Here is a 15990-nt window from a genome sequence, read left to right as displayed (position 1 = left end):
TTTTCCAAAATGGTACAGTATAAAAATTTTTGTTCCAACCAGTGATATGGGATTTTTGGTTGTTGGTATTGTCAGTCTTTTTAATTTTTTAAAAATGGGGCATATATTTCATTGTGATTTAAATTTGCATTTATCTGATGATCATGATGTTTTCAGATGCTTACTGGCCATTTTGATATCCTTTTAGTGAAGGGTCTGTTCAAGTCTTTTGCCCTTTGGTGAGAAGTTGCCTGTCTTAATGATCTATTAAGAGTTTTGGATATGAATCCTCTGTCCAGTATAGGTATTACAAATATCTTCTCCCAATCTGTGGCTTACTTTTAATTATTTTAATGTTATCTTTTGATGAACAGAAATTCTTAATTTTAAAGAAGTTCAAAGAAAAAAGTTCAATTTATTAATCTTTTATAACTGGTGTTTTTTATTTCCTGTTTAAGAAATCTCTGCCTATACTAAGGCCATAAAGATAATTTCCTTTGTTTTCTTCTTAGAATGTGATCATTTTGACTTTCACTATCTGTCAGGCATTGGGCATTGACCATCCTTCTATAAATCTCCAATCACAATAAAATTAATGCAAATCATTTCATTATCCTTTGGACATTTCTACTTTTTCAGTGCCTCATGGATACCATTAGCATAAGTAGCCTCAAGGTAGAACACAGGGTAGAAATTCTTAACCTAGAATTTCATTCATCTAACATGGTTTAAGTTCCACCTTTGCTTATGTGAAATTTTGTTCAAGTTCCTGAACAAATTCGTACATGTGTATGTAGTTTTCTTTAGGCCCCTTTTTATTCCTGGAGCATGACTTGACTTTCAGAATTTTGAATTTTGTTTCACCTTTTTTTTTTTTTTTTTTTTTTTTTTGTACACTGTGTTCTTTCTACCTCATAAAACTGTGACATCCTGGAGCTGGAAGGACTCTCAGGAAGTCACCAAGTCATGCCTATTAGACATGGAACCAGATATTGAAACTATCCTTCCAAGATTATCAGTACCTCCTTCTTGCCAAATTCCAGCCCAGCTGGAGCATATCCAATCAAAAACGGTTGAAAGACCTTCTATGCATCCAGAGTTATTCACTGACTTAAAGTTAGGAAAGCTGAGGGAGGAAAAACAGAGGGACAACAATAATCTTTAAAATGCAGGTGCACCCCGCTTGTAACAATGACCCTGAAAAATTTTGTGTCTCAATAGAATTAATGGAACCTAGCACTGGTCAGATATTACATTAAATACTCCAGAGAAGCAAAGAAATTCTACCATTTGCCCTTTTGCAAGGCAAGAAAGACCTTTTGTATAATGTCTAGTTGTCTCCTGATATATCGGTTTCTTAAATCTTGAGCTTTTGTATTATTTTATCTCATGGTGAATCACCATTATAAATACTTATTCAAATGCCTTCCTCTAAACATCTTATCTTTCTTAAAATGATTTCTAAGTAAGTTTTTATTGACATTTACGTATAGAGAAGTGCACAGCCCATAAGAGAACAGCGCAATGATTTTTCACAAACTGAACAAACCTGTGTCACTAGATTACTGATCAAGAAACAAAGGAATATCAAAGCGTTGTGAACATATTTTAAAACCACCACAGTGACATTGTGTACATCCTAGTGAGTCTCTGGTGGGGCCAAAACATAACCTGGCCTTTCAGTTTCCTCCTAAGACTCTTGCCAGTAAATCCATGTCTCTTTTCTGGCTTCCTCAAACCAATATTTTTCTTGGGTGTTGCAGAAAGAGAACTAAGTTTGGAGTAAGAAGGTGTATGTTTGATTTGGAGCAAAGTTCAGAATTAATGGAACCTAGCACTAGTCAGATTTCATGGTACAGGAAGTGGGGAATGGGCTGCATCTCTGGCCATGGCTATGGTAGCAGGTTCAAGCACAGTATGGCAGTGGAGGCGCTGCTGCTGGAGCAGCACGAAGGGAGAGACAGGGGTCCAGGAAGGGGGTGGGGGTGATGATGGCACTGCCAGAGAAGACAGGATGCCAAAGACTAGCAATGCTGACTTCATCCCTCCAACCTAGGTGCCTCTAGACTCCTTTCCTGCCCTCATCCTTAACAGTGAGTCCTTGGAGGAAGGGTTGAGTCAGATGGCTTGTATACCTGTCCCAGCCAAGGTGTAACCCTGGACAAATGTTTTATCCCAATTCTCAGCTTCTAACCCCAAAATGAAAATAATACACAGCAATTAGCCTACCTGCTTCATGGAGTTGGGTGCTGATCAAATATAAGTAATGAATACATGTGAAAGCAGTTGCCCCATTCACAAGATGTACCTCTCTGATAAACTTGTACCCTTTTCTCACTTTACTGTCATGACAGCTTGGCAAGCAAGTCAGATAAGAGCAAAGGAGGGTAAATTCTCAACACCTTGCTGTGGCTACCTTCACTTCTACGGCTCCAGATTTATCTGAGGATTAATGTTTTTCAAATCTCCCTTTTGGGAAAAGGGATTCCGTAAAAGTGTAAGTTGTTATTTGATCATTTTGTGTCTCGTGGCCAACCACTGGGTCCACTCTGAATCTGCCTTACACTTAGGCCCAGGGTGTCTCTCACCAGCCTGCCACAATGGCTGAAACGTCCAGCACTGGAGTCCAGTCTTCTTGGGGAAGAGACACCTGCCATTCCCACCGCAGCTTGCCAGAGGAGGAAGGCACCCAGCTGTCAGGAATGGCTAACTCACCTAACAGGTATAGTTCCCAGTGTTCATACACTGTTCTTCCAGTGCTCATGTCAGTCTGGATTTTGGGTTGTAAACAGTTAAAAATGACTCTGGTGGATTTAAGCAAAATGGACTTTATTTAAAAAGACATTGGGGAGCCCACAGAATCAGCAGGATAGCTGAAGAACTTGGCCAGTTGGTTCTGCTACCAGGAACAAAGCCTAAAAACCATACTTCAGAACTGGTCCAGGGAAGATGCCATACAGTCACCACAGACATGGGTAGCAAATGTGGCTGCTGGATATAATTGTCACCACCACCACTGCCTGCCACGCATAGATAATCCGAGTCTTCATGTTCCTGTGTCCCTGCTTCTTCCCATCACTAGTTTCTGATTCAAAATCTGGTGTGGGTGCATACATACAGTCAGCAGAACCTGGACAGTATGCCCAAGCCATAGCTGCAAAGAAGTCTGGAAAACAGATTATCTGATATTTTCAGCTTTAACTCTGGGAAGTGGGCTCTACCTCTTAAAGCAGAGGAATTTCCAGAGGAAGGAGGTTCAGAGGCTGGGTGGCCAGCACATGTTCATCCCCTCTTGTGAGCATCACGGAACGAATCAGCATTCTTTAATCCCACTAGCTCTGAGACACAGATGCAGACAAGTTTCTGAAGCCTACGAGTCTGAGCGCCAGGAAAACGGATTCTTGAGAAGTTTCTAGAGGACACCATCCAGCTGGCCCCATCCTGCCAATATTCTCTGCTCTTGGCAGGTGACACTTTTCCTCTTCAAAATTCTTAGGATAGTCACTCAGTGGATGTTCGATGAGAAAAAAAAGGAAAAGAAAGAGGCCTTGGATAACCACCCCTCCCTCAGGCCCCAGGTTCCATTCCTACCTCTGTGTGAGATCGGTCACTTCCCTACTCTGGGCCTCAGTTTCCTGGCTCACCTCCAGCACCTCCAGCTCCAGCAGTGAGTGTCAAGGAGCTAAAGGGTGTGGAGCTGAGCGGCCCACAACACATCATGGGGTTGGCTGCACATAATGACAGTGTCCCAGAGCTGGTGCTTGTGTAACAGGCGGATTTACCGAGGGACGACTGTTTGCTCAGCAGCTGAGAAGTCTATAATTAGACTGTCACAACATCAGCAAAAGTACAGGATCAATGTAATCAGAGAAGAAATGGAAAAGAACATGGCATCAGTAAAAGCCTCCAGTGGGTCCCCGTGGTTTCCGGAGTACTAATCACCCAGGCGGGGTTCAATGTCCCGCTTGTGGGTTTCCTCCTGGGTGACAACCAGGTTGGTTTAGCCCTACCCTGCCCACCCTCTCAGCTGCCTGGTTCTCATCCTCCTCTTTCCCCTTCTCCCCTTCCTCTGCTCACTGAGTCTTAGGGATGAGGGACCGAAGGAAGCAGGACTTGCACCCAAAACTCAGTGGCTGAGGCGCCTGTATTCCTCATGATGTGTCTGTGGGTGGAGAGTGGGGGAGGACCAGCTTCTTTAAAATGCAGATTCCTGGGCCCATCTCAGCCCTACTGAATCAGAACCTCTGAGGGTAGAGCCTTGGAATCTGCATTTGCCACCTCTTCACATGACATACACACTGAAGCTTGAAAACTGCCAGGCTGAGCCACCCTCTTGTCTCGGGTAAGCTTGCCCTCCTGCTTCTATTCTGCACCTGGTGTGGTTATAGCATAGTCAAACCAGCAGCGAGATCAGAGCAGCCACTGTTAAAGGGCCTTTCCAAAGCCAAGGAATGATAATGGACTTCTTATTTTCTTTTTAATCACATTAGGAATTCCAAGCTGCAGACGTGTTTATCTCATTAATCCTCATGACATCCGAGCCAGGGGTTCATGTCCATGTCTTTAGTTTCTTTCCACCAAAGTAAATCAGGGATCTGTCTGCAAAGGATCTGGATCTGAGGGCTTCTAGTCTCCCCTGAGTCTGAATCCTCATAGACAGAAACAACTGGTTTTTCAAAATCTATGAGCCTTGACTTCATTTCTTAAACAATTTTTTAATATAAATAACACACGTTGCATTGTAGAAAAATCAGAAAATGCAGAGAAACAAAAGGAAGACATCAATCATGACTAATTTAACAACAACAATTCTGTCAGTATGTTGGTGTTTACCTCCCGCACACACACATACACCCACACACACATATTCCTGTATCAGCCAGGATCTTCCAGGAACAAATGGAACACTATACAACAGGGCTATTGAGCAGGGCTTAATGAAGGGCAAGGTTAAGGGAAATCTTAACAAGGGATGAGGCAGCCCTCCTTGATTGGCAGCAAGAGGGGAGTCACTTTCCCCAAGGCCTGCAGGAAGAAGAGAGGTTACCAGAACCTGGGGAGAGTGCCTGTAGCTAGCAGAAGGCTGCCCAACAGGAGCTTAGCGTTTGATTGAAGAATGCGGCCATGATAAATCCACTGCCAGCAGGGAGGGAGCCAGGGGAGAAACACCTGAGTTCTTGCTCTTCTTGCCCTCTGATCTCCTGCCTGTGCCTCCCGTTGGCCAAATCCAACCAGAAGTCAGGTCGGTGCAGTCCCCAGAAGTCAGCCTCCCAAGACCCAGCAGGGAGTTGGAAGGTCTGAGAAAGGTCTGGATGAGCAAAGGGAGACCACCGCAGGGCACTTCCTGTGTGCACTTATGAATGCAACAAACGGTTTCAAATTTCTAGATTTCCAGATCTAGAAAATGCATTGTTCTGTGTTGGGTTCATTCTCTCCTTGCCCATACAAGTGAGTGTAGTGGACTATTACTTCGTGATGTTGCCCTCAAGGCAGTGAGCTAGGCTGGCAGCTCTGACTTCTCTGTTTGAGGCAGAGTCAGCCACTCATTTACTCAGTAACTGTGGCCTCGTCTGTGTGTAAGACACAGGGCTGGCTACCTAGGAGGAATCAGAGAGGACTAGCTAAGCACCTGGCCCCCAGGAGCTCACAGCCTCATAGGGGCTTAGAGTACAACACCAATGTCCTTAAATCAGGCAGAAGGGTAAACCCTGGGAGGAGGGTGCAAAGGTCTACACTAATAATAGTGATTTATTAACAAAAGCTAATAGTTTAGGCCAATAGTAGTTGAGATTTATTGATAACAGACAATTTTACTATATACTTGTGCTGTTCTAAATTCTCTATAGATATTTACATTATTTAATCTTCCAACAGCTCCACGAGGTAGTCATCTTATTATTATCTCCATTTTATAGCTAAAGAAACCGGGGCAGGGAAGATTAAGTAACTTACTCAGGTATACACAACTAGGAAGTGGTGAAGCAGAGATTTGAACCCAGGCAGTTTGATTCAAAAGGCCCACTTTCTCAAAATGTATGTACTACTATAGTGAGTCCAGGATCAAATGTATTTCGTAATAATACTGTTATTATTTGCCTTCTGAGTTCTCATTCTCTCACGAGCGTACCATGGAGTTTTCCAGAGGTTGTGTGGTGCGTGATGACATCACCCCGAGGCTCATGAAATATGTGTTGTGTGTTCTTGTGTTTTATAACTTTCTCATTTTGCATTTCCAATACAGTAAATAACAACAGATATAACTTACATTAGAAAAACCCTCTTTGTAGCCTCAATAATTTTTTATTTATAAAGGGGTCCCAAGACCAAAAAGTTTAAGAACCATTGCATCATTCTTTTCCTGTGGGGCTTCAGAGAAGGGAATCTCATTAGATTATGGAATCCAATTTATTATTTCCACTTTGCATCCCTAAATCATAGGAGAATATAAAGCAGATTTGACCCTAGAAAATTATAGAGCCTGAAGGAACCCAGAGAGGTCAGCTGACCCATTTTCTTAGCTTTGGGAAAGACGGATCTGGGGCTTTGGGGAGGGTGGCTCTGGATGGGCTGTGCACTTCCTGTCCCAGCTGTCTTGTGGGCTTGCTGATGGTCAAGATGGCCCTCTGGTCTTGTCCAAGACCCCACATCCAGCTGGGGTTTGAAATCCTCCAGGGAAATTGAGCGCATCTAGTTTGCCAGTTTAAAGACTGCACCAATAATATTTATCATCTCATTTGAGACGAAGAGTGGACCTTTAAGGCATTGTGTTTTTCAGAAGAATATAATTTTAATTATTTGTCAGGAATTATAAAACATGCTTGCAATATGTCCTAGTTTTTTCAGACTGTAAAATGGGGAGAAAGAAATAATAATTGCTTTTTAATTAATGGGTACTGGGAATTATAGCAAAATAAATTTTAGCCACTCATGGGGAAAGGCTGGAATCTAACACTAGGTATGGTGTAAAATAACTGATGTTACTCACTTAAAAATGAAAAAAAAAATAGGAAGATGTGTGTAGTGGGCACCCTGGGCTAGTGACCAGAATCCATTTCTCCTTCCATAATTGTGGTGTCACCATGCTGCTTGAGTAGAACTGACGCCCCCGCCCCAGGGGCATGTCCTCATTGGCCCAAGCCCATCGGTGTGATTCCATTCCCTTACCCTGTGATCTTTCAGGGAGGAGCAGGTATCTCATGTCTGAATTCAGTGGTTGGAGGAAGGAACAGAGAGTGCTCATTTTTGTCTGGACGGGATCATGTGTAGAGGTAGTCCTGGAATGGCTGCTGTCATCATGCTGCCGTGAGAGAGGCCAATGTGTGATGAAGTCCACACCCTGGCAAGGGCAGAGCCAAAGATGCAAAGACAACTAAGCCAGAAGTTCACACAGCCCTGAACTTTTCTCTTCCAGGATCCCACAACTCCCCATAAGTGTTTTATCCAATTTAACTATATTTTCTTAACTTAGCAACCAAGAGCATCTGATATAATTAACTTTCTTTTTCAATTCAAATACGGTCAGATAGAGAAAAGCAGGGCTGTCAGATTGACCCAACAAAAAGTGTCAAATCTGACGATTTAAGGACCACCCTGGTTTTACATCATCTACACTCAATTCGGCTTTCCAAACAATGTCTTCCTTGACCCAAAGTCCCCCTATTCAACCTCCCATGTAAGTATGGCCTATAATGGGTTTGTCTTTTTTCCAAGTAAACTCTCCCTCCCTGGTTTACTGCACAGTGACCAAGCAACAGAAACTTGCACCTCAACAATCCAAGTTTCTCAAGGGTCAAGGAGATGCAGGCCTGAAAGGGAAGCCCACAGGCATCATGACGATCATTTAAGCTGATTCACGGTCCAGTTCTCTGTGGCACAACAAAGGCAGCAGGTTGAGGGGCAAGACTTTGGTTCCCATGGTGATGGGAAGGCCGGGCTCCCATCACCAAGGTAAGACTTGCTGGGTTCAGGTCCTGACTCTGCCCATCCCTTTAGGTGAGTTATTTGACCTTGATAAGCCTCAACTTCCTTATCTCAAGATAATAACATGGTGATAATGAGGGTACCACTCTCATCAGGATGTCATGAGGGTTAAGTGAGCTAATTCATGTACCCCGAGTATGTGGCAAACAGGCAGTCTTCAAAAACTGTCAGCTAGAATTATTCAAGAGACTTCCCTCCCTGGGACTCAGTTTCCTCTCCTGATAAAGGAGAGAATGTTCCAGAAGATCTCCAGGGCCCCTTGCATCCTGACATGCAGCTCTTGGCAGAGTGAAGCTTAGGTGGGGTGCTCTTTGGAGACCGTCTGTTTGAGGAGCAGGGCCCCGACCAGCCAGTGCTCGCTCATCCACAGTGTGAGGTAGCCTTGCCCTCAGGAAGGTACAGGGCATTCTGTCAGGGCCCTCAGGGAAGACATCGATGTTGGTTTCATTTGGGGTTTTTTTTAGTGTAGAAATTATAGCAGAGAAAGACAGGACAAGTCCGCCCAATCATCATACACACTACACATCAAGAGCAGGGCTGAGCGTGCAAAGAGCCTGGGTATGAGAGTCTAAGATACCGCATCATTCTGCAAGGTTTTAGGTTCCTCATCCATAAAATAGGGATCACCCTCCCCGTCTGTCACAGTGACCGTGAGGATTACATAAAATAACCCACGTGACATATGAAAGTGTATGAAAGTGTCTGTCACATCATGGTGCCTTGTGAATATCTGTTTCCTTCCTCTTTTGGGGACCTGAGGCCGCCAGCCAGCACCGCAATGAGGAACAGAGCTGGAAAGAACTCTATCTTAGGCTGCAGCAAAATAAGCCCTTCCATGTGGCTTCAGATAGGGAAGATTTTTTTGAAAGTTGCTGGGGTAATGAGGAGACAGGAGTCTCTCAGGGACCTCAGACAAGGACGAGGGAAAGCCGACCTCACAGTGACTAAGTCCTAATGTGTCATGTGTCATGGCAGCTTTAGGGACCCATTCTTCATTGCCCTCTCAGCAGCATATTAATAATTTCTAATAATTAATGAGACTTGACTACTCTCTTTTCTAGAGTTTCACCCACCACAAATTCCAAACTCCTTTGCTGCCTAAAATTCAAACTCCCAGAGAGGGAATCTGATGGAAAAAACTCATACAAGCAACTTTATTTGGGCATGCACTTTCTGGCAGCTTCTAGCGTGGCTGTCCCTGGGCCAAATGTGCTCAGCTGAGCAAAGAGGGGTGCAATCAAAGGGTGCAGAATAAGGCACAGGTACCCAAGGAACAGGGAGAACTTCTCTCAGCAGAAAAGAAACCAAGAGTCTGAGGTTTCACAGCTGGATTGGGCTATCACTACAGGGACAGCCAGCAAAGGAGCCACTTCTTTATGTACAAGCAGTCATAATTAGGCTTGGGCCTTCTCCTCCCTCCTTTCTCATTGTCTTATTTTGGGAAGAGCCATTCCAGGCCAAAGATCCTCTCCCATCTAGCTGGTGACATTCCCAAAGCAAAAGGTATTACTGTGCTATTAGAGTCTGTGAGCTGTCATAGCCTGTCTCCCAAAGGGTTTGTTTTTGTATGAAAGAGTCTAAAATAATCACAGGCCTGGTGCTTGCATACTATACAAGGAAGGTTTTATAACCACCCTGGCCCTGATCTGTGCCAAATTAGCTAAAGCAGAAGGTCAGAGGCTTGTTATGGCCTGGCCTTTGGGGTGCAGTTTTCCTGCTACAGTGTTCAGAAACCTTTTCTGAGCCATCTCAATCATGTAAACCTCGATGAGGTGACACCTCTCCCTCATTCTTGCTGATTGTGGGGTGTGGGTAGGGGCTGGGACAGCATGGATAACTGGAAGTCACAGCAGTAAGGGAATGGCCCACTCTAAGTGTATGACAGAAGATGCTCTGATCACTGTACTGTATCTGGACAGAGGACCTCCACTGAGGACAAAGCTGCCCCCAGAAAGGTCAGTCCTAGTGGCAGTCACCTGAGGAGGAGATGTGTCTCCCAGACTGGAAACAGTGCTGAACTCCTGGGAAGGAAGGCCTTCCCCTGGGTCTTGGCTGAGGGCCACAAGAGGGCTCCCCATCTGTGAGTATTAAGTTAATTCCTTTATTTAGGAAATTGTTCTTCAAACTTGGAGACCATTGGAACCCCCTGGGGGCTCTTTATTTAAAAGGCACATTCCCGTGTGTCAACTCTAGAGGCTGCTATTCTGTAGTTCTGGGGTGGGACCCAGGGGGCTTTGATTTTGACAAGCACCCCTAGTAGCTCTGATCCAGATGAGCATAGATTGCACTTTAAAAAACTAGTCTAAGAGGAAGGTTTTGGTGTCAAGTAGGCCTGTCCTTATAGCCCAGCTCTGCTGCTTGCTGGCTGTGCAGCCTTTGGCAAACTCTTTAATCTCTCTGTACCTCAGTTTCCTCTTCTGAGAAAGGGCAATAAGAATATCAACCTCACTGGGCCATTAGGAAGAATAAATGATACGAGGTGCTGCTCTCAATGTGTGGTGACAGCTAGTGGTATTATGATTATTCCAGCTCTGGAAAGGGTGGGCATGAGTGATAGAGTCTAATTGAGAACTCACTTGCAGAACTGTACTGGTCAAGGGACCCTTTTTTGCAGGAATGAATGTTAGTTCTCACGTGCTGAAGAAATGCCAGCTTAAGCTGTTCCATTCAGAATCTTCATGGATAAACAAGTCAATCCTAACATGCCCCAGGCCTAGCCATACTCACACCCTCCTTTTCTCTCTTTCAGCTGGACAAGGCCTCTCTCTCTGGAAGCCCCCAGTGCTCCGTAAGACTGTTTGCACAGTCCACCCCTCTCAACCTCCATCAGAACGGACATCAGCAGGGAGCACGTCCCCCACGTTGACAGCACAGCTGTGCAGACGCCTTGTGCACATCATGAGTACTCTTACGTCTTAGATTTCTGGTTTCTCAAGTAGTATTCCCAGAACTGGTATCCAGCCATTGGATAAATTGTATATTCTGTGTGGTCAAATATCTAGGCTCACTGAGAGATGGTAGAAATCAGTTTCTTGGATAATTTTATGCACTTTAATGTTTGAAGATGGCTACTTTTTACCAAACATTTGGCATTTCCCAAAGTTATTATACTTCTGCTGAGTATAATTTAAATGGGGGGGATTAGGAAGTTACTTTCAAATCTTTTCAAGCTTTATTGTCCTTACTACAAATAATGATTTTCACTGTATCTGAGAATCCCTGAACAGGCATTTCCAATAATTAGAATTCAGGGTAAACCAGCTTCTGCCTCATTAAACTTAAAGCTCTGCAAAACATCCAAGAATTATATCTATCCCACCCAAAACCAGCTGGGAGACCTGGGCAGAGAGAGTCTCAGAGATGTGGGTTCTGGTCTTGACTCTCTAATTTGCTGTGTGACCTTGGGCAAGTTGCTTCTCCTCTCTGAGTTTTGGGCTTCCCATCCACACAGTGAGGGGGTTATCCCTCAGTCCCATGGCCCTTTCAGCCTACAGACTTATGTCTAGGTGAGGGGATTGGCTTCATGGTTCAATGGAATGACGCTTGTCTTGGTTCTAGTTTAACAGGCTAGAGGGCAGTTAGAACAAATCCTTGCTGCCAATGATCCAATAAGAAATACATTTTTATTTGTTTTGCACTGAACAAATTCCCCAGGGCGGCCATCCAAGCAGAGCAGGGTTGGTGGTAATGGAGAAACCCCAAGATGAGGATGTAATTTCCACCACCAAGAACACTAGCCGAGTCTTCCTGACGCCAGAACACTGAGGGGAAGAGTGGACGGCTCCTCCGGGCACCCACTTGTTTGGTTACAAGCTGCCAAGCAGTGGCCTGACCTGTGTCTTTTGCCACTGTGCTGGCAGAGTCCCGGCTTCTCTGGCCTCATGTGGAGGAGACACAGCTCTGAGGAGGGGCGAGCAGCATGTGTCCCCTGCTCTGTGGTACATGTACACATTCACGAGGGCAGGCCTGGCTGCTTAGTGGCTGTCATTTCTAAGGGGATTCATGGCAGTGTCACCGAGAGGGTGGGGGCCTATCTTGTCCTCTCACCTGGTCTGCCTCAGTGGGCCCCTCATCACATTGATGCAAGGAAAGGCTTGGGGTGGGGTGTGGATGACAGGGCTTCTGAGCAAAGCTGGCTGGAATCTTCTGCTGGGTTGGCCTCCTCTCCACACTTGTCCTTGTGCCTGGTTCTTCCTTGCTGAATCGGGCCATAAACCAGAACATCAGCAGCTGGAAATGAGGAGAGACTGTCTTGTCAGGTAGCGATATTCATAATAGCAGCTGACAGTTATTAAGTGCTCACTGTACAGCTGAGAGCTGTACCAAGGGCTGGTCCCTGGAGGTAGGATCTATTGTTTTACATGGAAAAATGGACACAAGAGATTGGATGACTTACGGAAGCCACAGGGCTACTAAGCTGAGGAGTCAGGATTCGAACCCAGGCCATGGGCTGCAGAGCTGTCTACTGTTGAAGATCAGTGCCTCTGGGAGAGTGGGGGGCATCCCCCAGACCCCTCCCAAGTGGCTCTGTACACCCTCTTCCCCTCTCCCTTTCGGAGCATCATGCTGAGGCCTGAAGGGAAGCAGACCTCTCCTTTGAGAGGTTTCCACTGCTTACACAGTGTGACCCATCTTGTTCCTTTTTTCTGAGGGAACTGGGTGCCTTAGCTGTAGCTGGGGCCTTGTACCAACTCTAGAAATGTTCATCAAGTTTCCACCTTGGGTGATTGTTAAAATGATCGTATCCACCTCACACCTTCTAAATGAGAATCTTAAGCAGCAGAGGGGATTCTTTGGGAATCTTTGGCATAGGGAATGGAGTGAAGCTGCCAGGTGCAAAGTCCCGGCTGTGGGCCCTTCAGCTCATCCCATAAGCTCCCCGAACCTTCGCTCTCTCTGTGAAATGAGGATAATAATAACGGCCTCTTCAGTACCACAGCTTTACTGTGAGGGTGAAACGTGATTGCATACACAACAGCTTTTTCATGCATTTTAATAAATAGCTAACATTTACTGAACTTTCACACTAAGGACTTGACAATCATTATCTCCATTTTTCAGACATGCAGACAGCCCATGGAAGTTCAACAGAGGCCCAAGATCCCACTCTTAGCAGCAGCAGGACCCAGGCTTGCTCTTGGCTAAGGCTGAGTCAGAGTGGTTGACTCCATTTCCAAACACTGTTGTCATACAAGTGCAATGTCAGGGTGATCCAGCACCCACTGCAAGGTGAGCCCTGCATTCTAGAAATCAGATTGATGCAGAGATGCTCAGCAGAGGCATAGTAATTGCTCCATGTGTACGGGGAGCCTGAAAACATCTCCTGCTGATAAAAACCACCACCTCCATTATTCAGTGCACTGTTCATCTGCATGTGTCTCCGCCTGCAGACAGGGAGCAGCAGGGTGACCAGAATCTTCAGCAAACCTGGGGCCAAGCCATGGGCAGTGGCTTCAACTACTGCCTCTCATCATACATTTCGTCAGAAACGTTACAGAGGGATGCACAGACATTGAATCGGATCACAGGCCCCAGCAGCAGCCCACACCAATTCTGTCACTTCTGCCCCCAACTCCTCCTCACAGCCGAGTAGAGTTCATCACCGGCAGGTTTGGTCCACCCAAGCCCTTCAGCCATGCTGGCCTGAGAGGCCATCTTCAGCTGCCTCAGCCTGCACCAAGGAGCTCAGCAACCTTCCTGAGAGCCCGGACACAGGCCGGGGTGTTCCCAAGACCCCGCTCATACTTCTGGGAACCCCATTCTGCAATTGAACTCTTGTACCTAAATCTCCTAGTATGAGTCCTTTCAGATCTCCAATTTTTGCAGCATATCATTATTTTATTAAAATACTGATTGCAAAAAGTTGCTAATATTTAACCAAGGACTGATGGTACGAGTAAGTTGGGCATTGTACTGTGCCTTCTACCTGCATTATTTTAGGAAATCATCACAACTACGGCCATTGTCCTTCCTCTGTGACAGGTAAGAAAACTGAGGTGCAGAGATATTAAGTGATGAGCCAAATTCAGCAAGCTGGTAAGTGACAGAGCTGGGAAGTAAGCCAAGGTTGTTGGATGGTAAAGCCCATGCCACTGTCGTGACCAGTATCCTGTGTTCTGGTCTGATGATCTCCCGCTGTTCTAGGTTCTGCCCAGGCCCCAGCGCCTTAACCATTTTCCTGCCCTCCTAGAGACCAGGGTGTGGCACCCATGGAGAGAACCTGTTTTAGTCAAGATTCTCCAGAGAAACAGAACCAATAGGAGATATACTGTGTATATGTTTATTACAGAAATTGACTCATGTGATTATGGAGGCCAAGAAGTCCCACGATCTACTGTCTGCAAGCTGGAGAACCAGGAAAGCTAGTGATGTGATTCAGTTTAAGTCTAAAGGCCTGAGACCCAGGGGAGCTGCTGGTGTAAGTCCCGGAGCCCTAAGGCCCAAGAACCAGGAGCTCTGATGCCTGAGGGCAGGAGAAGATGGATGACTCAGCTCAAGGAGAGAAAAAGAATTTGCCCTTCCTCTGCCTTTTTGTTCTATTCAGGCCCTCAGTGGGCTGGATGATGCCCCCCACCTGGTGAAGGGAATCCTCTTTACTAAGTATACTGATTCAAATGAAAATCTCTTCTGGAAAAAACCCCTACAGACACACCCAGAAAAAAAGTTTTACCAGCTATCTGGGCATTCCTTACTTAGCCCAGTCAAGTTAACACATAAAATTAACTATCACAGACCCCAAGACTCTAAGTCCCCACCTTCCTGGATTTGGTTCCTTCTCCACTACAGCAAGTCCTGCTGGTTCATCTCCAGGCCTCTGCACCCGTCTATTCTCATTTGCCCCACCCTAGTCTATGTGACTCATTAGCCAGTCTAGAGTATTTCCAAAGCCTCCCAACTTGTCTCCTAGTTTCCAAGTTTTTCATGCTTCAATCTGCCCTGCTGGTGGCTGCCAAAGGTCTCCTCCTGAATCATTCATGCTCTTTCCTCAGCAAGGCTTTCCAGCCCCTCACTGCAGATTACAGCAACAGAGCCAGACTTCGGTCTGCCATTCAAAGCCTCACAGTCAAACCGCACCCCGCTTCAGCCTGGTCTCCCACCACTGCCCTGTGACCCCTGCAGTCTGGCCATGCCAGCCTCATCCCTGTACCTCATATACACCTAATGATTTGTCACCTCCATTCACATCAACACATAAAGTGCTCACTCACACACTCAGAAATATTAATTGAACCCTTACACATGCTATGCATCATTTCAGGCACTGTGGAAACCAAAAATACCAGTCCCTGTCATATGAAGCTGGTAGACTTGCAGAAGCAGCAGAGTGTGGTGTCTTTGAGGAACTAAAAGCCAGGGGGGTGGGGTAGGGTGGGCCAGGGGAGTATGGCTTGAGAGAGACTGAAGAAGTCCACAGGGGCCGGGTCATGCAGGTACTTGCAAGCCACACAAAGGGCTCCATGTGATTCCTGGTACAAATGGAAACCACTGGTGGGTCTTAAGCAAAGGAGTGACATAATCCCATTTTGCAAAAACTACCGTTATTCTTGAACCATTCCTGGGTTCTGTCTGATCTCTTCACCAGATGTCAAACTGCTTTCTTGTTCCTCTCTGCATCTGCAGAGGCTGGATCACAGAAGAGAGCAGGACTGTTAGTGGATGCCACAGTGTGGATGACTGACACCCCTCAGTGGCCCTCTCTGAGCTTCAGCCCTGCAGAGGAGCAGTGTGGTGATGACCATGGGAAGCCGTGCAGGACAGGCCATGTACAAGGACAGCCAGTGGGCGGGAAGAACAGGCACCCTGCAAGGGAAGGGTGATTGAAGGAAACTTCGAGGAGGAGCTGGAATGGTTGAGCTGGCACTTGATAGCAGGTGGATGGAATCGGGCAAGGGGACTCCACAGGTGGTAACAGGGGCAGCCTTGAGGAGCCATTGGAGGGATGGTGTGTGGACAAACAGCCAGGAGAAAGGTGGACTGGTCTTAAATGGAACTGATAATGGCTCACTTGACTTGCGAGCTGGGGAACCAGGC

The sequence above is a fragment of the Cynocephalus volans genome, chromosome 8 (genome assembly GCF_027409185.1).
Source record: "Cynocephalus volans isolate mCynVol1 chromosome 8, mCynVol1.pri, whole genome shotgun sequence".
NCBI classification, from domain to species: domain Eukaryota; kingdom Metazoa; phylum Chordata; class Mammalia; order Dermoptera; family Cynocephalidae; genus Cynocephalus; species Cynocephalus volans.
Note: the sequence above shows the minus strand (reverse complement) of the source record.